Consider the following 22,795-nt stretch of genomic DNA (forward strand, 5'->3'; position numbering starts at 1 on the left):
CTTCCTTCCTTCCTTCCTTCCTTCCTTCCTTCCTTCCTTCCTTCCTTGTAGAATGGCTCTAAACTTAACTGGTCTGGCATTTAAAGTTTAATTGAGAAATCAGTGTGTGGTGTAAGGCATATGAGCGCTTAAATGTGCTATGTGAATGATCATTTGAACTGGGTCTTTCAAACAATGCAAAGAGGGTAAGGAAAAAAGTGAAAATATTTCATTCCCCCCGCCCCTCATTTGTTGTGTTTTTAAGCACTCCCAACACATTGTTTTACTCATCTGTGTGAAATAGAGATCTCAGTTTTGACTAAAGTGGAATTCAAACATGAATGGGCATGATTGCCATCTGGTAGGTGAGTCTATGAGAAGGTCATTTGTATTTGAAAAAGTGAGGCGGTGTGAAGGGGGGGCATTTATGAAAAAAGTGGTTTGCTTTGCTTGTGCAGTTGATTTAGGAATTGAGACATAGAGAGCAAGAATGGTATTTGCCTGTCAGTCTGTTCCTACATGAGTCTATGGAGCTGCAACCAGAGGTAGAGGAACTCTTTGCATAAAGGACTCCATGAAAATAGGAAACCTGATAGTGCCTTTGGCTTCACCATGAGTTACAAAGTGTGAGTCAGGGAGAGAGATGTTATCACTGTATCCCTTTGAGTCCCTGGGGGTTTACTGGTCTGAGAGTTTTTGGCAGTGGCACTTTTGCTCTGGAAAAATTGCACTGATGGAGTTAAACAGGCAAAGTGAGTGATTCAAGACCATCGTAATAGGGGAGCAAGACTGAAACTCAACTGCACTGAGACAAAAGACGGGAGAGTTTTTAAACACTGGGGTGAACTTGTGGAAAGTAGCTAGAGGATGTTAGTGGGGAGGTTAGTCTATAATAGTGGTGAGTCCATCTGTTTTTGTTAATTGGCATTTATCAAGGTCAGGTTCCTACATTCCCACAGACAGGGAAACAGGTGCCCTATCTTTTGGGATGATTATATTTCAAAGAGATGGCTCCCAAGTCCTATAGAAAGACTTTCCTGGGTTGTAAAACTGGCAAGAGGCTGGGAGAAGATTTACATCTCAAAGGGGCAGGAAAGAATTTATAATTACAAGTCTTCTAAAGTGAATGCTCTAAGAAAAGGGAAAGAGAGGGTGGGGGGCTAGAGTCAAGAAGAAGCCTGTCTGAAGTTTACTCAAGCTGAGGGGCTGGTAAGGCCAATTTGGTCAGACATCCACATTGTCATGGGAAACAGCCATAGGAGTGGTCCTGAGAGACACTGCCTTCAGGTGGTTTCAAGAGAGTGGGCATCACTGAAAAGACAGAGCTTGAAGACAGTGAGAGAACAGCTTGTGATATCTTGCGAGACACCCTCGAAACTCCTGGATGCATGTGGAGGGGTTTGCAAAGGGCTGAGAGTATGTCTAACAATGGTAGGAGGCAAGACCAGTGAAATCTGAGTTATTACCATTAAAAGCATCCTACAGATTGCCAATAACTGGCAAGGCCTGAGGAAATACTGATTACTGCAGTAAAACATTTCAGACTGACTTTAAAATTACTATACCCTTCAGTACTGGAGTGCTTCTCTGTCCTTCATTATCTGAATGCTCTGGGAGAGCAGAAGTGGCATTGATAGACAGCTAAAAGATCTGAGTTTTTATTTTGTTTTGTTTTTTGCTTTTATTTTTTATTCTACCTTTTATCAGCTAAATGAGCTTGTATGAGTCACTCATATTTCTTTTACTTCTTTATCAAGAAATTAGTTATAATATATCTACTTCATATGGTTGTTATCAGGATGAAATCAGTGTATGCCTTCAGTAAGATGCCTTTCTTTTGACCTCTAATGTTGCATGCATGACTTAAACACAGCCTTAATGTGACCCTAAGTAGGACTATTGTAGCTTTTCATAATCAGATCACTTCTCCTATTCTTTGTTTATGCAAATTTATTCCAGTTCCCATTAATTTCAGCAGCACATGCATGTTTTAAATAGTTTTTTTTTTCCTATTTCATCTGCCATGCTTTATCTATCTCCCAGCTTACCAAGTGTTGGACTTGGGCTTCCTTCGTGTCTACATAATCCATCTCGCAGGAGGGCCTTGTAAGACAATGTAAGTCAGAAAGAATCTTGCCCCATACGCTCCCACCTGAACACACATGTCGCTATTTGCTTGTCAGTGTTTTGCTGTTTTGTTAGTGGTTTTTATGTTCTTTATGCATCTGCTGGAATCTGTCCAAAGTACACTATGTAGCCATACGCTGTTGGATATCATTATCTATTATGATCAATGATCCAGTTTAAAGAACATCTAAAGAAGATGCCAAGGAAAAGTGTGTAATCTTTGATAGAAAATGTGGGTGTTGATAAAAAAAAATCATTGTTTGATGAGTAAATTAAACATTTGCTTATCAGAAAAAAAAAAAGAAATTCCTATGTTCAAAGGAATTGCTTATTTTTTCATTAAATCCTCAGGATAAAAAAATAACTATTTTGAGAGGACTGTCTAAAGATGCAGTCACAGTTACTTTGGTAGCTGGCCCTTGTTCTGTACTAATTTAGTCTGAACAAGACCCGAGTGTGTGCTATTCTTTGGCTTTATAGTCCTCTAACCATAGGCACTGATGGCATTCATGATTATGGATTAAATAGGGCCAACTCTTGTCAGTAATTTGTTAGAAAAGTCCCACAGAGATACCCATGGTGCTGCTGAACAATGATGTTGGTAATGTGTTGTTTTGCTTTAGGAAAAGCTATAGCATTCCAACATGAGATTCAATGCCTGGTTCTGGAAGCCTCCTCTCTATTTGATGTAAATTAAGCCTTGAGTACACTCTGCCTGGTATTGCAATTAGCTTCTGCGGCCTGACCAAATTCTAATGTGTGCAATTGCAGATTACTTAGCACTGGATAAGAAATACACTCCGTCATAGCCTAGCTTTGTTATATAATTTTGCCTGGGGTTGTTAAATCACTGTTGCATTCTGACACTGTGTGTAGCCAGTGGGCTTTTGAAGATTTCAGCATGAAAGGCTCTCAAGAAAACATGAAAATCTTTTAACATAAGGTTATCTCCAGGAGACTACTTTTTGGTTTAGTTATGTGATTATATTTGAACAAATGTATTTTTCTTCACTTCTACTCAGTGTTTTTTAAATTGATGGACTTTCATGATAGGTTTTCAGATCTTGTGCTTTCAATATCATTTTTAGGGGGTAGAAGTTTCAGAGTGAGATACTAAGTGTTTTGTGAGATGAATAAATTAAAATATCAATTAGACAATATTTTGCTGATCTGATTTTTTTCTGGAAATACAAATATTAGAAAACTGGTATTCTTAAGAGAAAATAAAATTTTTGGAGGGTAGCTGCTGGATAGTCTAATATTTTACCTACTGATGAAGTCACATTTTGCAGAAAGTATTAATTGAGGTGCAGTTGGATTCTTTGTGAGGGGGCAACAAAGGGCTGCTTGGTTAACACCAGGATCAGCAAACTACAGCCCACAGGCAAAATCAAGCCCACCAACTCTTTTTGTAATCAAAGTTTCAATGGAGTATGGCCACACCCATTTATTTATGTATTTCCTATGTCTGCTTTTATAGAGACTGTATGGCCTAAAATATTTATAGCTGGCTGTTTCTAGAAAAAGTTTGCCAAGGTGCCTGGATGGGTCAGTCGGGTGAGCGTCCAACTTCAGCTCAGGTCATGATCTCATGGTCTGTGAGTTCGAACCCTGTATCGGGCTCTGTGCTGACAGCTGAGAGCCTGAAGCCTGGTTCAGATTCTGCATCATCTTCACACTGCTCCTCCCCCCTCCCACTCTGCCTCTCTCTTTTTCAAAAGTAAATAAATATTAAAAAAAAAAGTTTGCCAACCCCTGGTTATACCATTAACTTTATCTTGTTGAATCAGAATTGAGTGTGCACATCCTCCAAACTATGGGAGAATCAAACCACATATTTGACAAACAGTATAACCTAGGACTTTCCCTTCCTTGGACTCTGGTTAGACATTGATGGCAACTGCAAGCTTCCCTTTGTCTTTCCTCTTTCTCAAGGTACTGGACCCTAGCTTTCATTTGTAATTGTGGCACCAGTAGTTTGGAGTTGATAAACTATTGTTGGACTGATGGTGTGTATTTTTACCCAAATCATTGGAGTTATGTTTTGAACCCAATGAAAACATTATGTGTTTTGCAGCAGCTTCACATTTTAGGTGGCCTGTTTAGAACTACCCTTGTGCTACAATTTGTTACATTATAAAGTAGAAAAACATACTTCTCTTTTATCGTTGGCCCAAGCTGGTCACACGTCCTTTTCTAAAACATTACTATAGACTTGATCAGAATTGATACCTGCATTTTGGAATAGGCTTACTTACCCCTGCATCACTTGGGAGATGGAGGGACACTGAGAATGCTTATTCTCCTTTGGCCCCTCCAGAACTACCCATTCTTCATCTATTTTATCTCGAATTCTTCCAAAAGCAGAACTTGAGAAAAGGAATACATGAAGGTAGTTATTTTGGGATATGATGTTAGGGAACACTAACTGGGAACTGAGATTAGTAACACCGAGAAGGAGGTGAAGCTAATCCAAGAATGGAATTATTGAAGTTGAGTGTTAGTTACTGTTATGAACGACTGGGGCTCAGTCTAGCTAAAAATTCTCTGAAGAACTATGTAGTTCCACTCCCAGAATGGTTTGCTCAAGACATGGAAGAGGATCTATTTATTGACTGGCTTCCAATCCTGATTGGTTAAGGGTTTCCCCAGCAGCCACTAACTACCTTGCATGTACACTTTTGAGTATGCTGCAGCATGGATAGGCAGTCTAGTTTCATGTAGGGGTCTCATCCAGTGAAGGCAAAAGATTGCGAGGAATAAGAGATAGCTAAGTCCAGGGGCTATTGCTGCAGCTGGTTGACATAGAAATGGCCAGAAAAGAATAGTGGGCCAGGGGAATGTGAGACAGAACACAAAAGATGTATGTCTCACTGCCCTTCTCAACCTGCTCCATGCCTCAGAGGGCTGATCTCTGTGGCCTAGATCATCTGAGCTCCCTTGCCAATTTGACTTCTCATTGAGTCTTGGTACTAGGAGACATGACCAGAGATCTGAAGGCAGGAGAATAGAATGGTTGGGGTATTTATTTCCCCTGCTTCTTCCCTCCCTGTACTGCCACTGGATGCAAATCCAACTGGGTAGTGCTGCTTCTGAGGCTCCAGCTCTTTCGGTTTTGGTATTGCCATTCTCTTTATACCAAAAGCCACAGATACTTCCAGGAGGCCTTCTCCCACAGCTGTTGCTCTCCCTTGGATACAATAACCTCTTGTCCTTTTTTTTCTTCAGGCCTAGAGTAGGTTTTTAGTTTTCTGCTGCTGCTGATTCTTGGACCCTGCCCAACCACTCTAAACAGTCTTTTCATTAAACTTTCATCTGTTTAATCCTTTGTGCTTTGTTTTCAATCTAAATAAAATTGAGATTCTGTTAGCAGTAAAGAAGGGGGAAGTGTTTTTGGGGTTGGCATTAAAGAGCATCCATTATTCCTGTTATAAGGGCCAAGATCAACAGAAAGCTTGCCACCAATGTAATGACTTCAGTACACTTTGAAAAATAGCATAGAGATTAAATTCCTATTCTGGGACAGTTTTCATCTTCAATGGCCCCTATTTCCACATTTTGGATTATTGAACTGAGGCAAATGCTATATTTTAAATGCTGTATTTTAAATTTTCATTGCATTATTTTTTCTTCTTATAACATTACTGTTTTTTTTTCAGTGTAAAGGATTAAAATAATGCAAAAAGGTTTAAAGATGAAACTGAAAATCTCCTTTAATTCAACCTCCCACAGAGAAATATTAATATATTGGTGTGTTTTCTTTCAAACATTCTTGAATGGAACTATAAAATAAGTCAGCACTTCCATTTTATGTGTGGAAGGAGGACACAGAAAATATGTAGATGTGGGGAGAGTAAAGGAGAATTAAGTCACTTTGTTGCTGGGCAAGCACCAAGTTTAAATATCTCTTATTATTCAAGGATGCACAAACAAGAAAAAAGAAAATAGAAGGAAAAAAAAGAAAAAAAAGCAGCAAATATTTATAATTTCCCCCCCAAAACATAAGTCAACAATCAAAGGAAGACCATGCTTTTCAAGAACATTTTCTATGGTTAAATACTTGTGGCAACTTAAATGCTATCATGGGGATATGGATAAATGAATTATGGTGGGTTAATTCAGTTGTACTTGCTCATTACTTTGAGAACAGTGTTAAATTTTTGAGAACAATGTTATTTCAATGAATGGATGTGATAGCCATTCTGTGATGCATATGAAGTGTTTATAAGCATGTTAAAAAGATATTTGTTCAAATGCTATTTGTGCACTACTTTGAGAACAGTGTTATATGTCATACGTTAATAGAATGAGGTAGACTACTATATGATAATATGAAATGATCTTCAAGATGTATTAAGTGAAAAAATCAAGGCTAACATAAAATGATCCCATTTGTATTAAAACCAGAAAACATAGGGGCACCTGGGTGGCTCAGTTGGTCAAACATCAACTCTAGATTTTGGCTTAGGTCATGATTTCATGGTTCATGAGTTTTAGTCCTGTGTCGGCCTCTGTGCTGACAACGCAGAGCCTGTTTGTAATTCTCTCTTTCCCTGTCTCTCTGCCCCTTCCTTGATCTCTCTCTCTAAATAAATAAACTTAAAAAAAAGCACAGAAAACATAAATATGCATTTACATGCTCTTGTATACATAAAATATTTCTGGAAGGAAATGAAAAATTATTAACAATTTTTGATTTTAGGAAAGGGGTAAATATTTGGGATGAGAGATTTGCTTTTAATTATATATATTTTTGTCATGTTTGATTGCTTTTTCTGTTCACATATTACTTATTCAACTGGAGGAGATTACTTGAGGGAACAAAATCACATTTTAATTGTGCACTCAATTAACTTTCAGAAGGCACAGAATCTCTGAAAATGAGAGAAGAAAGAGGATATAAAAAAAGTAGAAAGGGGTTTCTACACAGTTGTAAGTAAAAAGGGAACTGACAAGAAAAGTTTAAATTGGAAAGAAATTTAAAATGTAATGAGGAAATTAAAGCATATGTTAGAGTACAGATAAAAATCATTTCTTAAGAGAAATAATGGTGACTTGAAAGACTTCTTTCAACAATTTCCCGGAATTCATAAGATAAGTATAAGAAAAAAGGAGAAGATATTAACAAGAAAGAAGAGGACAGGTGTATAAGGCAAAGAAGAGAAGTTCAACCTACAGAAAATTGTTCTTCCAAGAGAAGAGAAAAAAATTGAACAGAGCAACATCAGGAAATAATGGCGTAAAACCTTCTTGAGGTGAAGAACATCCTGCAGCAGCACATAAAAATTGGGCAAAAGAAAAACAACATTTAGACATATTCTAGTGAAATTTTTGAATTTTAACAGGAAATAAAAAATCTTCAATGAAGAAGGAAAATGTAGTGAGAACTGACTGGCTGATCTTAATCCAGCATAATAATGAACATTAGATGTCAGTGGAGTAATGTCTACAGAATTTTAAAGTAAGTAAAAATAATTTGAGATCTAACCCTGAATTTCCTGTTTAGTCATGGTAACTATCATGTATAAAGAGAGACTTTTTATTTAGTATATATTGATGTACTTATTATGAACTTTAGAAAATATACCCCACATATTACTCCTGATGAAAAAAGATTACATTAAGATACATTTAAACCAGACAAGATTTTAAAAATAATTTTATTTTTAAAGAAAATAAATGTTTCTCATCCTTTCTGCTCCTGAAAGGATGAAGTAGACATGTTTCTCTTTATTCTTCCTGCTAAGTACCAACTTCCTGCACATTACATATAAAACAACTATAAGAAGACTTTGAAAGGTGGAGAGAAGTCACTAACTGACGATCTTGGGACCCAAGAAATAACACAGTGCTAAATTCCCTTGGATTTCCTCTTTGCCTCATACATCCCAGATTTGGAGCTAAAGAAGCCAGCAACCCAGAAAAACCAATGGATACAGATTTAAAAATCCCACCAAAAGCTTCCTCCTTCTAGTCAAAGGACCAGGTAAGGGGAAGCCTAAAAATACTGAAAACTTTTAGACAATAAGCACTCTATTATAACAAAAAACCTCAGAAATTCTCTGACCTCTCTCTCACCCATGACAACAAAGTTTGAGTGGGGATCCTAGACTTCTGTCCTTGCCAGAATGGGACAAGGTTTTCATTCTTTAGGTCAGGGTGGTGTCAGAGAAGGCTGAATAAGGGCCCAAACTTCCATATCTGTTGGGCAGTAGTAAGGAGGCCTCACACACTCTGCTGTGCCAGTGGAAACCACATAGAAATCTTGGACTTCCAACCCAGTGCAGTAATGAAGCACTTCTACTCCTCCTTCTGGAGTAGTGTCAGAGGACATCTAGAATGGAGTCAAGGGTCTCATCACTTCCCAGGTTAAGAAGGCCACTCATATTTCCCATGACGTCAGTTGAGACCACAATGAACAATTTTATACACATAAATTTGATAGTTTATATGAATGGACCAATTCCTCAAAAAAGCAAATTACCATAATTCACCCAGTACAAAATAGATAATTTGAATAGCTCTGTAACTATTAAAACATTGAATTAATTATTTTAAAACATCCTAAACAGAAATCTCCAAGCCTAGATGGTTATCCTGGAGAATTCTACCAAACATTCAAGGAAGAATTCACATCAGTTGTATACAATCTCTTCCAGAAATGAGACAAGAGGAAAGTATTTGCCAACTCATTTTATGACACTAGTTTTACTCTGATAAAAAAAAAATTAGTCAAGGGGTGCCTGGGTGGCTCAGTCAGTTAAGCATCTGACTCTTGGTTTTGGCTCAGGACATGATCTCACAGTTCATGAAATTGAGTCCTGAGTCAGGCTCTGTGCTGACAGTATGGAGCCTGCTTGGGATTCTCTCCTCTCTTTGTCCCTAACTCCCACTCTCAAAAATAAATAAATAAGCTTAAAAAATTAGTCAAAGACAGTACAAAAAAAGAATTATAGACCAATCTCCTTCATGAATTTAGAGGCAAAATTCTTAACAAAATATTAGCAAGTAGAATTCAGCTAAATATAAAAAAATATGCATCATGAATAAGTGGGATTTATTCCAACAGTGCAAGGCTGGTTTAATATTTGAAAATTAACCAGTGTAATCCACCATATTAACAGAATAGACAGAAGAAATTATATGCCTATAGCAAGCAATGCTGAAAAAGCATTTGTCATAATTTAGTACCTATTATGTCAAAAAGCACTTTACATAATTCAGTACATATTTACCACAAAGACTTTCAGAATAAATAGGAATAGAATGGAGCTTCTTAAATTTGATAAAAATCATGTACAAAAATCCTACAGGTAATATTTTACTTGTGAAAGACTGAATACACTCCTCTAATATTGGGAAGAAGGTAAAGAGATATCTACTCTCAACAATTTTATTCAATATAGTGCTAGAAGTTCTACCTAAAGCAAGAAGGCAAGAAAAGGAACTAAAAAGTATTAGATTAGGATGGAAGAAATGGAAATGGAATTAGAATGGAGGAAAAAGCCTGTTTCTGTTTTCAGAAGACATAATCATCTACAAAGAAATCTCAGAGAATCTACATAAAAACTCATGGAATTAGTGGGGCACCTGGGTGGCTCAGTCAGTTAAGCGTCTGACTTCAGCTCAGGTCATGATTTTGCAGCTCGTGGGTTCCAGCCCCATGTCGGGCTGTGTGCTGACAGCTCAGAGCCTGGAGCCTGCTTCAGATTCTGTGTTCCCCTCTACTACTTGCACTCTGTCTCTCTCTCTCTCTCAAAAATAAATAAATAAATAAAATAAGCATTAAAAAAACTCATAGAACTAATAAGTGAGTTTAGTAGAGTCACTAGAGAGGCATAGAAAAATCTATTTTATTTCTATATATTAGCAATGACCATGTAGAAATCAAACTTAAAAATAAAATACCATTTAAATTTTCTCAAAAAACCCCAGAGAAAAATACTTAGGTGTAAAACTATCAAATCTATCAAAATGTGAACAAGACTTGAATACTAAAAACTACATTCTAAATCCAAACATTCAATGCTTTCATAAGAATGCTGATGAAAGAAATCAAAGATTACCTAAATAACTGAAGAGATGTACTGTGTTCATGAATTGGAAGACTCAACATAGTAAAAATGTCAGTTCTCCACAGATTGATATACAAGGTTTTCTTTAATATCTTTAATTTATTTTTGAGAGAGTGCAAGTGGCAAGAGGGGCAGAGAGAGGAGGACAGAGGATCCAAAGCAAGCTCTGCACTGACAGCCGCGAACGGTTGTGGGGCTTGAACTTATGAACCAAAGATCATGACCTGAGCCAAAATTGGATGCTCAACCAACTGAGCCACCCAGGTGTCCCTTGATATACAGGTTTAATCAATTCCTTTCATAATCCCAGACATATATTTTGTAGATACGCTCAAGGTTATTAGACTTTTTATTTATATTATTATTTTTAATTAGTTATTTATTTTGAGAGAGAGACAGCATGAGTGGGGGAAGGGAGAGAGAAGGAGAGAGAGAATCCCAAGCAGGCTCCACACTGTCAGTGTAGAGCCTGATGTGGGGATCAAACACCTAAACCACAGATCACGACCTGAGCCAAAGCCAAGAATTGGACACGCAACTGACTGAGCCACTCAGGTGCCCCAAATTTTATTTTTAAGAGAGAGAGAGAGAGAGAGAGAGAGAGAGAGAGAGAGAGAGAGAGAGATGCCTGTGTGGCTCAGTCTGTTAAGCCTCTGAATTTGGCTCATGTTATGATCTCATGGTTTGTATGTTGGAGATCCAAGATGGGCTCTGTGCTGACAGCTCAGAGCCTGGAGCTTGCTTCAGATTCTGTGTCTCCCCCTCTCTCTCTGGCCCTCCCCCACTCGCTGTCTCTCTCTCAAGAATAAATAAACATAAAAAAGAGAGAGAGAGGCAGAGTCTGTGTGTGTGTGTGTGTGTGTGTGAGTGTGCTTGCATGTACACAAGTGGGGGAGGGGCAGAGAGAATCTCAAGCAGATTTTACACCCAAGGCAGAGTCTTACACAGGACTCGATTACACGAACCATGAGATCATGACCTAAGCCAAAATCAAGAGTCGAATGGTCAACCAGCTGAGCCACCCAGGCACTCCAAGCTTACTCTGCCTTTTAAATGGTTAAGTCAAAGAACCGGAATAGCTAGAACAACTTGAAAAACAATAAATTAGGAGGAATCAGTGTACCCAATTTCTACAGCATCCTGACTGTATGTTATTGGCAGGATAGATACATAGATCAATGAACAGAATACAGAATTGAGAAATAGACCCACACAAATATGCCTACTTGATTGTTTACAAAGGTACAAAAGCAGTCCAATGGAGGGAAACTAGTCTTTTCAACAAATGGTGCTGGAGTAAAGTGGACATCGATAGAAAACCAGATATATAAACCTTTGGAAAACCAAAAGTAATCTACTAGTTATAAATAGAAGTAAAACAAAAAGTATGACCAATATAGCAAAACATGGGAGAAAAAAGAGTAGACATAAAAGAATAAGTCTAGCAAGTAGGGGGCATAAAACATGTTATATATGTAAAAGGAATAGAGTAAGACCCAATATATAAATTATGATAATACATTTAAGTGGGTTGACCTTTCTAATAAGAAAACAAAGATGTTCAAGTATAGTTAACAAACACATATCAAATAAAATGGCAAAAAAATTCTAAAAAGGTAAATGCCAAAGAAGAGATATATGAAGAAGGAGTATTTCAAAGTAAAAGCTAGTAAGAAGATACATTAGGCAAACACAAACAGATATAAAGCACAGATAGTAATATTAACATCAAAGAAAATAGAATTCATGGCAAAAACCATTAAAGGGGACCAGGAAGGTTTTTTTTTTTTTTTTTTGTATAAATGTAATAGTTATTAATTTGAATGTACTGAATAAAATCAAAATATATAAGAAAACACTAAAAATATGAGATTTTGAACACACCTCTCAGTTTTTTTAATGTTTATTTATTGTTGAGAGAGAGAGAGAGAGTGAGTAGGGGAGGGGCAGAGAGAGAGGGAGACACAGAATCCGAAGCAGGCTCCAGGCTCTGAGCTGTCAGCACAGAGACCGATGTGGGGCTCGACCCATGAGCCTTAGAGCTGTGAGATCATGACCTGAGCTGAAGTCAGCTGCCCAACCAACTGAGCCACCCAGGTGCCCCCATACCTCTGAGTTTTGAACAGATCAGTCACACATAAGGAAAAGAACATTTTAATCAATTAATCGTAGCATTTAATAGTATAATTTATAACATTTATATTTATAATATATAATAAATATCCTATGTAGTATTATAGTATAATAATATGGTATACAAAATAAAATAATAGTGTCTGAATTAAATAATTTATAATATATTTCATTCAAACTCTATTTATTACTAACAGTATACATTTTTGTCAACCCACAATCAAACATTTACAAAAAAATTGAGAACTTATTTTGCACAAAGAAACCATAAGTTCTAGAAAGCAGAATATAATGGGTACATTTTTGGCTCTAATGAAAATAAACCAGAAATTAATAATAAGGAAGCAAAATATCTCCAATTTTTTGTTTGTTAAGATTAAACAAACATTAATACAAACTGGTGTTCTGCAAACTCAAAGAGAAGTTCAAATCAGTTATTAGAAAAAACAATGGCAAGGAAGTCGTTAAGTAAAAACATTAATGGCATCTTATCAAGCCTGCAATCAGAAGCAAATTCATAGTTTTATATTTTTTCATTATTAAACAAGAAAAAAATAAAGCAATTAACTCAGTAAATTCTTAAAGGTAAAACCAAATAACAGGAAGTTAAGCAGGACCTTGTGTGTTCTGTTCAGAGCTGGGGGCGCAGGCCTGTGTCCTGAAGCTAGGACATGTGCTCTGTAAACATTTGTTAAGTTGATATGTGAATGAGTGATTAAGCGAATAAAAATAGAATTTGTGGAATAAAAAGAATATTAATAGAACTGAAAATCTATGACTTCCTAAAGAGGCTCAGTCTGCATTCTTCTTAAAAAAAAAAAAAAAAAAAGTTTATTTTTCCTGAGAGAGAGAGAGAGGCAGAGAGAGAGAGGGGCAGAGAGAGAGAGGGACAGAGAGAATCCCAACCAGACTCCAAGCTGTCAGCACAGGGCCCGACGTGGGTCTTGAACCCACGAACCTAAGATCATGACCTGAGGCAAAACCAAGGGCTGGACGCTCAACCAACTGAGCCACCCAAGTGCTCCATCAGGCTGCATTCTTGAAGAGGACTCCACCCTTTGCTCTGGGAAGCTATGATAATGGACAGAAAGGTGCAAGTACCTGTTTCTAGGGCAAACAGGTGAGCTGAGCCAAGTGTGGTCTCAGATGTACGGGTGGGGGTGCTAGAGGCCTCATGGTTCATTTCTGGAATGTTCGGCACCTTCTAGGGGGAAATCTGTCACAGTGGAAGGTTTGTCTTAGAACCTCTCCTGAACACACAGTTTTAAATAGGAGAAGGTTGTTATACTGCTGGGCCTGAGAAACGGAAGGAGAGGGAGGGTTTTCATTGTTACAGGAAAGAATGTAGAATCATTAAAGACTCATTTTGATTACTCACTTCCTTCCAGAAAAGAAAGAGCAACAAATAGTATCCCAAGCTAATGACACATTGTGAGATATATTAACTGTAGAGAAAGTCACTTTTCACAGTTTCCTGTTTCAAGTCACTCTGACTGGCTGCCTTCACTTCTATGTGCAACATCCCCAAGTCTTCTGCTGTTGAGGGGAAATGATATATTTTTATCCATTATCAATCCTTAGCTCTCAAAAAATTCCCATTCCTTTTACCTGTGAAAAAAATCAGCCAAATTGAAATGAAAGTCTTCAAATTTCAAAATATTGAATAATATACATAATTAAAATTTCCTATCATAGCCTGGCCTCCCACTTAAAAGAGCCCAACATACTCCTTTTGAATTAGATAGTATTTTTCAAGATCCTGTTTAGACTCCTACTCAACCCCTCTAACTTCTCAGGTGCTTCACACAAAAGACTGGTTTGCCGTTTTGCTTTTGTTTGGAAGGTCACCTTTATCAGGGCTATAATTAATTCTTTCCAGGCTAATAGTGTTCCCTGTGATTCACATAGGTCTTAAGGGGAGAAAATTGATAATCTAATAACCATAGCAAAGTGAGACATCTTCACCTTCCAGACCAGGTATCTGGCTTTCTCTTTTTTGGCTTACAATGTGGTCTGTGGTTATGAGTGCTGCTAGCTGTAGGAGAAATTAAAAAAAAAAAAGTTCCTTGGCTTTCTGCAGGTTAGCAGCATGTCCCGGTTTTCAAGTACAAAGTCAGATTCTGAGTCAGCCCATCCCTGTACCTGGAATCAGAGGCTTTTCATGCAATAAGATACAACAGCTTAGCTTGCATGAGGTTTTTGGGAAAAAGCCAAATATTCAAAAAACCATCTGCTTGCACTGCTCATAAATCACAGAAATGATTGCCCTTGATCTGCAGCCATTCCCCATTATAGAGGATATTGGTTTCCAAAAGATGTCACAGCATATTGAAATGAGACAGTCTCTTCCAAGCAGAAAATTCCTCTTCACAATTACATGATATAGTGGAGTAGAATTATGTCATGTTAGCCCTCAAAGGCAGATAGGATCTCAGAGAAGATGCAGGTGGAGGAGTGGTTGTAAATTTTGCAACTAGCATAAAGGACAAGCCACTAACATTTTTTATGCTTTGCTCCAGTCAAATGTTATAAGAGTTTGAAATGATTGGGAGCGATGAGTTGTATTTCTGAAGATGTCTTTTAACCAGGTGTCCATCTTGTCACTTGTAATACTGTTTCGCACCAAGAGTGAAGACAACGGCAGTTAATAGAATGAGTATAAAGAATGACTGTACTGCAAACAGCCCTTGAAATCTAGACACCGTTATTATTTAGCACTTGGGGAGCCATCTGCAGAATACTTGGCATTGTGCAAAGCATAAGGGATGGCAGGACAGCTGGCCGATGGCTCTGATGATCTAAGTGAGACACAACCTTCTGAGGAGCTGGCATGGCACATGCATGCTCCACTTATTTACCCTCTGTTGTAACAGCTAGTGAAGGACTGGGTCTGAAATCCACAAAGCATTGGGAAATTCCTACTTTAACACCCAGGGTTCATTCCAGCTGGGCTGATCTGACAGCATGTTTCTGGGTGATCTGTAGGGAACAACTTGCAGTAACAGGCTCATAAGTAGTATCTTTGTGGAGGAAACGGTTCCAGTGGGGGTTCTCTCATCCTAAGTTTACTTCACCATCTGGCCTGAAGTCACTAATGTGGTGTATACCTATCTTGATTGACATGAAAATTCTATTGTTATTAAGTGGTGTTATGTGTCTCTGGTAAGTATTCAGATGGTCTTCAATAAGCAGTAAGTACTATGAGTGTTAACCAACCTTGATGATCATTTTTGGTTTAAATTTGTTTTTCATGATGGTCCTGTGAGATTTTATTGACCTGTTTTAGCTACTGAGGATGTTGGGCTATCTTATGTCTCATGCTTGGGACTGGGAAGTAGGGAAAAGTCCAGAGTGGGAGAGAAAAGAAGAAGACAGTAGATAAGCGAAAGATTTTGGTGTTTTACAGACTTGGGTTTGCATTCCAGTTCTACTGCTTAGGAAATACATGATGTTGGACAAGTTATATAACCTCTCTATGGCTAATTTTCTTCATTGATAATAATGCTACCTCATAAGAATGTTATGAGGATTAAAATATGCATATATGTATAGCCAAATGAGTACTCAATAGTGGGTAGCTATTATTACTCCCATTCAAGAAAGTGATAATTCCAGGACAAACTCTGATAGAGTAAAGTTAGTGTCTGAGACAGAATTGAACAACCAAAGTGAAAATAAAGACTAGGGCAAGATCATTTCCTTTATCCCTCAATTCCTTATGTGTTTCATCAGTTCTTATGGGGATAGATTGTTCAGACCGAATTAATATTGAACACTCTGTGTGTATGTGTGTGTGTGTGGGGGGGGTGCATGTACACATGCATGTGCCTGTTTCTGTGTGTACATGCTTCAGTTTGCAAGGAAAAGAAATAGGCTCTGTACCTGAGGGATGGAGATCTGTCTTAAGGACACATAGGAAGTAAAGAAATACTGGGAGCTCTTTGCAGCTACCTTGGCCGTCAAGAGCCTGGAATGAGGTTCCCAGCTTTTTAGGCTACAGCAGCAGCTCCAGTGACTGCTGTGTGTGAAGACTCAATCATTCATCATTCCTCAGACAGATGCCCATTACCCACTGCCCCTGTGCTCTAGTGAGCACAATTGTCTTGGCTAAAGTTGTACCTTACCCTCCTTCTCTTGACTTTCAGAACAACTCGTTGTCTGCCTTCTATTGCTTCTCTCTGAGGACCGAGTCTCCAGTTGTCTTGTATGTACTCCAAGAACTTGCCTCCTTGGCATAGTTGAGTGATCCAAGGATGGACGCCTAAGCTGAGACAATATTATTCTTTCTCACAGGAATTACAAACTCAGGATGGATAGGTAGGGAGGAGCAGCTGAGTGTTGTTAACAGCCACCCTCCAGAGCAGGGTTTCTCAACTCTGGCACTTTGACATCTTAAGCTGGAAAATTTGTTGTGGGGGCTGTCCTATCTGAGCATTATGGGATGTTTAGCTGTATCCCTGGCTTCTACCCACTAGATGTTGGTAGCACACTCTCCGTACCCCTCTCTCCCCATCAGTGTGACAATAAAAAATGTATCCAGATCTTGCCAAATGTCCCTTTGGGAGGGAAAAGCACTTCTGGCTCAGAACCATCACTCTAGAGCAGTGCTAGAAAAGTGTGGCCTAAGGACTGACAGCGTCAGCATCATCTGGGAGCTACTTACGCGTAGAAAATATTGTCTCTCACATCAGAAACAATGAATCAGAATCCAGTGGTAGAGTACCAGACGATACATTTCACAAGGTTTGCAATGACTTTTATGCTTACTAAATTTTGAGAACCACTGCTCCATACTTTGTTATCCCAGGTGTGATTGGAGTGTCCACAGCCTCAGATCATATGAGAGTTTGTTAGGAATACAGAGTCTTAAACCCACCCCAGACCCAGGTTCAGCATCACCTAGGAACTTGCTGTAAATGCAAATTATGTCTAATTGATTTTTATGTATATCAGAAACTCAGATTGGAGCCCAACAATCTGTTTTAATAAGACTTCTAGGTGATTTTGATACAGATACCTTCAACAATGGCTGCGGATTGGAATCACATTTGGGATTTTAAAGAATATTGATACTTGGGTCTTATTCCAAAAGATTCTGATTTTAACTCATTTAGGGTATGGACTGAGTATCAACACCAGAATTTTATAATTCTCTTGTAATTATCATGTGCAGGAAAACTCGAAAACCACCACCAAAGACAGAGGGTCTTCAAACTCAACTGAAAATGTCTGGAGTTTCCATGGTTTCTTCACATCTCAAATCTTCATTGCTCAACCCCTATTTTAATTTGGGGGCCACTTCTATACTCTTCCAATAACGTTTTCAACTAAGCTAGCCAGAACCCATTTCTGTTGCTTACAACCTTAATAACCTCAACCCAAATAGCCATCATATAGGGGAGACATTGAGGTAGACTCTCAGGAAATCTATAAAGTCAGGTATTTGGAAATGGTCATTGGATTGTGTGTGTGAGGGGGAAGCACCCCAGTATATTCTGGGATAGAAAACTAGAAGTCTGTGATACACAGTCAGCCATGAGGGACACTGTTCAAAAAGTATCTTCCTGCCTGTAGCCATTGGGCAAAAGGTTGCAGCTAGAAGTCATTAGCTTGTAATACTCAAAGGAGCTGAGGGATTGGTGCACTGGCTTGGACATGGAGGTTTGGGTAAGCCATCAACAATAGCTTCTATATGGGTTCATTACACTGATGATGTTAAAGTGATGGGCCTCGGAGAACAGGAAATGGGGGATACCTCAGATGTTTGGGTCCAAGGGCTAGGAGATAATGCCTACAAAATTTCTGGGGTTTGATACTTTGACATTTCTATGGCATTAAGGATTTAGAGTATTCTGGGATATTATTTCTATTTTATTTTTTTATTTCGTTTTAATTTTTTTTTGAGAGAGAGACAGAGAGAGCGTGAGCAGGGGAGAGGGGCAGAGAGAGAGAGGGAGACACAGAATCTGAAGCAGGCCCCAGGCTCTGAGCTGTCAGCACAGAGCCTGATGTGGGGCTTGAACTCATGAACTATGGGATCATGACCTGAGCCAAAGTCAGAGGCTTAACTGACTGAGCCACTGAGGGCACCCCTGGGATATTATTTCTAAAGTAAAGGGCAAGTGTATGTACCTGGTGTCTCCTACCATGGAGAAGGAGGCACAAGCACGGTGGTCTTCTACATATTCTGAAGATAGTTTATGATTATTTGAAAGAACATGTTGTGTATTGTCTGTGACCTATTTATTTGTTAATTTGAGTCAGCTTTCGTAGGTTTTAGTGTGTAACAAAAGCCTTGAGAATCTGAATGGCTTGCAAAAATAAGCATTTACTTTTCCTTTCTTTGAATCACACATTGCCATGGCAGCTGTCCTACAGGTAGCAGGGAGGGCTCAGGGTGCTCTATGTCTTTTCATTGTAGGCCCAAAGCTGAAAGAGTGCCACCTACTTGGGATGTTCTCCTGGTGCAGGGTGGGGACACAAGAGAACAATTCATACACGTCACATCTTAAAGTCTCTTTTAGGAACTGGAATACTGTTATATTCACCCATATTCCATTGATCAAAGCAAGTCATATGGTGGCGAAACCCACAGTCTGTGAGAGAAGGAAACACAGAGTAAAACACGGCAAGATAAGACGGAGAAAGAATTATAAATTTATCTGAAAGTCTCCCAGACCAAGAGATTTGGCTCTTTCATAGAAAGTTCATGTTGTTTTTTACTCAACCCTAATTACCCAGCAGTTCCAAAGGTACTGTTTGGAGACCAGGATGCACAATGGAGTCTGTGATAAGCCCTCATGGGACAATCCAGTCATGATCTCTAGAATTTGAGAGCAGAGCCATGCTCTTCTTTCTAGGTAACTCCTCCTTTTTAAAGGGACTCTGGTGAAGACAGAATCCCTGCTCTTGGACAACTACAGGCTTTGAACTATTTATAAGCAACTAATGCTATTTGATATACTTAGCTTGAAAGCTGGGTATAGCTAGTAATATTCCATCATCAGATCAGATACCAAAGGCACGAATAGTTTGTACAATCAGGTTGCACATGTTCCCATTGTTCACATTGCCATGAGTTCCTCAGTTTATACCTATAGATAGTTTCATGGGTAGTTTCCCATAACCATGTGGCTAAAGATAAGACATTCTCCTTGGCTCTCTGTAAAATACTGATATGAATTGGAAGTAGCCTGTTGTATTACAGCTCCAGATAGGAGTGGCCCTGAAAGATGGTGGAGAAAATTAAACCTCTCTCTGGCCAGAAAACCAAACATAACAATTTGCTATTTACTTTGCCTAGAAGGAAATTTGGCTTAAAATCAGGATTTGTATTGATTTTTAGGCGATTTTTTTTGTCTGACCCTTGTTGGGAAAGAGCAAGATTAGGATAGTGTTGACAAGATAGTAAAGGAATGGTTTGACTGGATCTCACAGAATGAGCTTGGAGCATGAAAACAGTTGTGTCTCATTTATACCTTTCAGAAGACTTTCACTGTGGAAGAGACTCTTAGTTGTCAGGTAGACAGGATGGCCCATAGCTACCAGTCTTTTTCCTTTATTAGGCAGTACAGATTTTAATCAGCCGGCTTATGAATAAAGCAGGCATGGTGGCAGAGATAGATGCTATACTTGCTATAGGCTTAACTTTGTGAATTTCACCTCACTAGATATGACTTGCCTAGTTAGTATGATTGCTGAGTGACCAATTTTTCAAGCAATGGCTTCAAATCCTGAACCACAATCTGGCACCAAACCTCAGGGGTGCTTCCTGGATACCCAGTAATTAGATCAACTAAATTGGGCACCTGTCATCAGTGAATAAATCAGATTCTTTCTTTTCTTTCTTTCTTTCTCTTTCTTTCTTTCTTTCTTTCTTTCTTTCTTTCTTTCTTTCTTTCTTTCTTTCTTTCTTTCTTTTCCTGTAAGAATAGATATGCATGTTCTGGACTTATATTTCTTTTTCTTCCTATACTCGTCTTTTTTGAGTTTATTGAAGGTCATATACTCTGTCAGAGTAAACATGTGACCCCTAAATTCACAGCAAAAGTAGTAAACAATGGGATGATACCCAAGGGATTACTGGACCCTATCATATGCCCTGTCATTCAGAAAATACTGGCCTTATAGGATGATTCAATGACCTAATAAAAACCCAGCTGTGACATGAGCTGGTGGTTATCACCTTGCAATTTTAGGGTGCTATTTTGTAAGATGCACTATTTGGTCTATATCTGTTATTGGCAGATTTGTAGAGGAAAACTCCAAGACATCCTTGGAACATCCTTATTTTTTTTTCTTTATGAGAGTAAGTTATTCAAACTTTTCTTCACTTTTATGAAATAACTTGGTACATGTCCAACAAGCCACCTTCCCCTTTCTTGCCTTAGTTTGTCAGTTGGTTTCAGTTGCTTGCAACCAAGGATTCTTTTTTTTTAAATATAATTTATTGTCAAGTTAGCTAACATACAATGTATACAGTGTGCTGTTGGCCTTGGGAGTAGATTCCCATGATTCATTGCTTACATACAACACCCAGTGCTCATCTCAACAAGTGCCCTCCTCAATGCCCATCACCCACTTTCCCCTCTCCCCCTCACCTTCCCATCAACCCTCTGTTTGTTCTCTGTATTTAAGAGTCTCTTATGGTTTGCTTCCCTCTCTGTTTGAAATTATTTTTCCCCTTCCCTTCTCTGATGGTCTTCCGTTAGGTTTCTCAGATTCCACATATGAGTGAAATCATACGATATCTGTCTTTCTCTGACTTATTTCACTTAGCATAATACCCTCATGTTCCATCCATGTTGTTGCAAATGCACCCAAGGATTCTTAATGAATACACCCTACTACTAAAGTATGTTTCTTCTTCTTCTTTTAAATAGCTATAAGAGAAGCCATAATGATCATTTTCATTGAAGCAAATAAAATAGTTGACAATTTTTCAAAAATATGGTGGACATTTTAGTTGTACACCCAGTATCCATTCTTCTTTACTTTATTCCTAAAAGAAGTCCTGATATTCTTTAAGAAAGAAAGGTGCCCACTTTTAAAACATGAATTGCCCAGCCTCTTCTGCTGCTGGGGATGACTAAAGAGAGACATAGCTCTAAGTAGATGCTGCTTTCGGAAAAGCATTTGAAAGGGAACAAGTAAGTCTTTCACCTTTTGCCCTCAGCATTTCCTTCTTTTCTCTTGCCTAGAATTCAGAGTGAGTTGAAGTTGGAGCATCTATCTTGTATCCCATGGATTAACAATGTAACGCAAAGCCACCTGCTGAGGATGACAGGGCAGAAGATAGGAGCTGAGACACTGATGTCATTGTGAAGTCCTTGGACTAACCACGGATTGCCAACCTCTGAACTTACTCTAATGAGAGAAGAGCTGAGACCTTTTTGATTAAATCACTGTATTTTGGGTTCTGTTACATTTAAATGAAGGCAACATTGAATTGGCACACATAACTTCCCTTTTTATTAGAGTTTCAGGACAGAACAAAAACCTTTTTATTTCCATATAGATGACAGAGCTGCACAGATTATTTGAGGCTGTTGAAAGAACAATTTATGGCCATTTTTTTTCTTTTTTAGAGATTGAAATAACTAATAACTTTTGTTAAGATTGCTATGATTTTAGCTGACAAAAGGAACATAGATGAGGAATTTAGGAGAGGAATAGGTTTTGATGTGCCAATTTCAGGCACATCTGCTTGTCTTCAATTTATTTCCCAAACACAGAAATTACCTTATTTGTTAAAAGGTGCTGTTTTTTCCCTGTTACCATTGAATTCTACCATCACCAGGGAATGTGCTCTTCCCTTTAGTGGTGCTGATGGCTTTGTGTTTTACCTTCAGCTCTGCAGAACTCTCTCCAGATTTCCTTGAGAAATATTCACAGTTGCCTCAATAAGCAGTCCATTGTGAAGATTTTTTGCATGGCTAATTTAAGGGCCTTGTCTTTAGGTTCTCTGGTTCTCTTTCTTACTAAATAATCATTGAGGTTTTATACATGACCATCTGTGGGCTTCCTGCATAAAATGCAGGATTTTATGTCACTGTATCTACCATGCCAGAGCACAGGAAGGTAAACTTCAAGAGCCCCAGGGTTGAACACTGAAATATCTAGGCCAAAATCTAGACAGAAATTTGAGTATCACAGTATCCTAGAGCTGGAGGAGGTCTTCAGGATCATGTCACTTAAGTCCCGATGTCAAAGATGCCTACACAAAAGCTAAGAAGGCGAGAGGACCTACCCTACTCTGTAAGTAGAATCAGGAACAACGGAACCCTAATTTCTGATGTAGAGTTCTTTCTAGGGCCTTACACCTCTCTTTCCTTCTCTGTTCAGGTTGAGAAACCTCATACTTGGTTTCTCTTTGAACTTCCTCCCAAGTCACCATTCATTGCTATTCCTACTTCTTTTGAACCTTTCCCCCTTAAAGCAGAAAGCATTTGTATCTAGTTGTTCAGTCATAAGGTACTTTC

At 38.4% G+C, this 22,795-nt stretch overlaps 1 pseudogene; it reads left to right on the plus strand.

Moving 5' to 3' along the window:
* Positions 1–22,795, plus strand: part of LOC125930428 (centromere protein V-like) — a 44,352-nt pseudogene that overhangs the window by 19,762 nt on the left and 1,795 nt on the right.

The sequence above is a fragment of the Panthera uncia genome, chromosome A2 (assembly GCF_023721935.1).
Source record: "Panthera uncia isolate 11264 chromosome A2, Puncia_PCG_1.0, whole genome shotgun sequence".
NCBI lineage: Eukaryota > Metazoa > Chordata > Mammalia > Carnivora > Felidae > Panthera > Panthera uncia.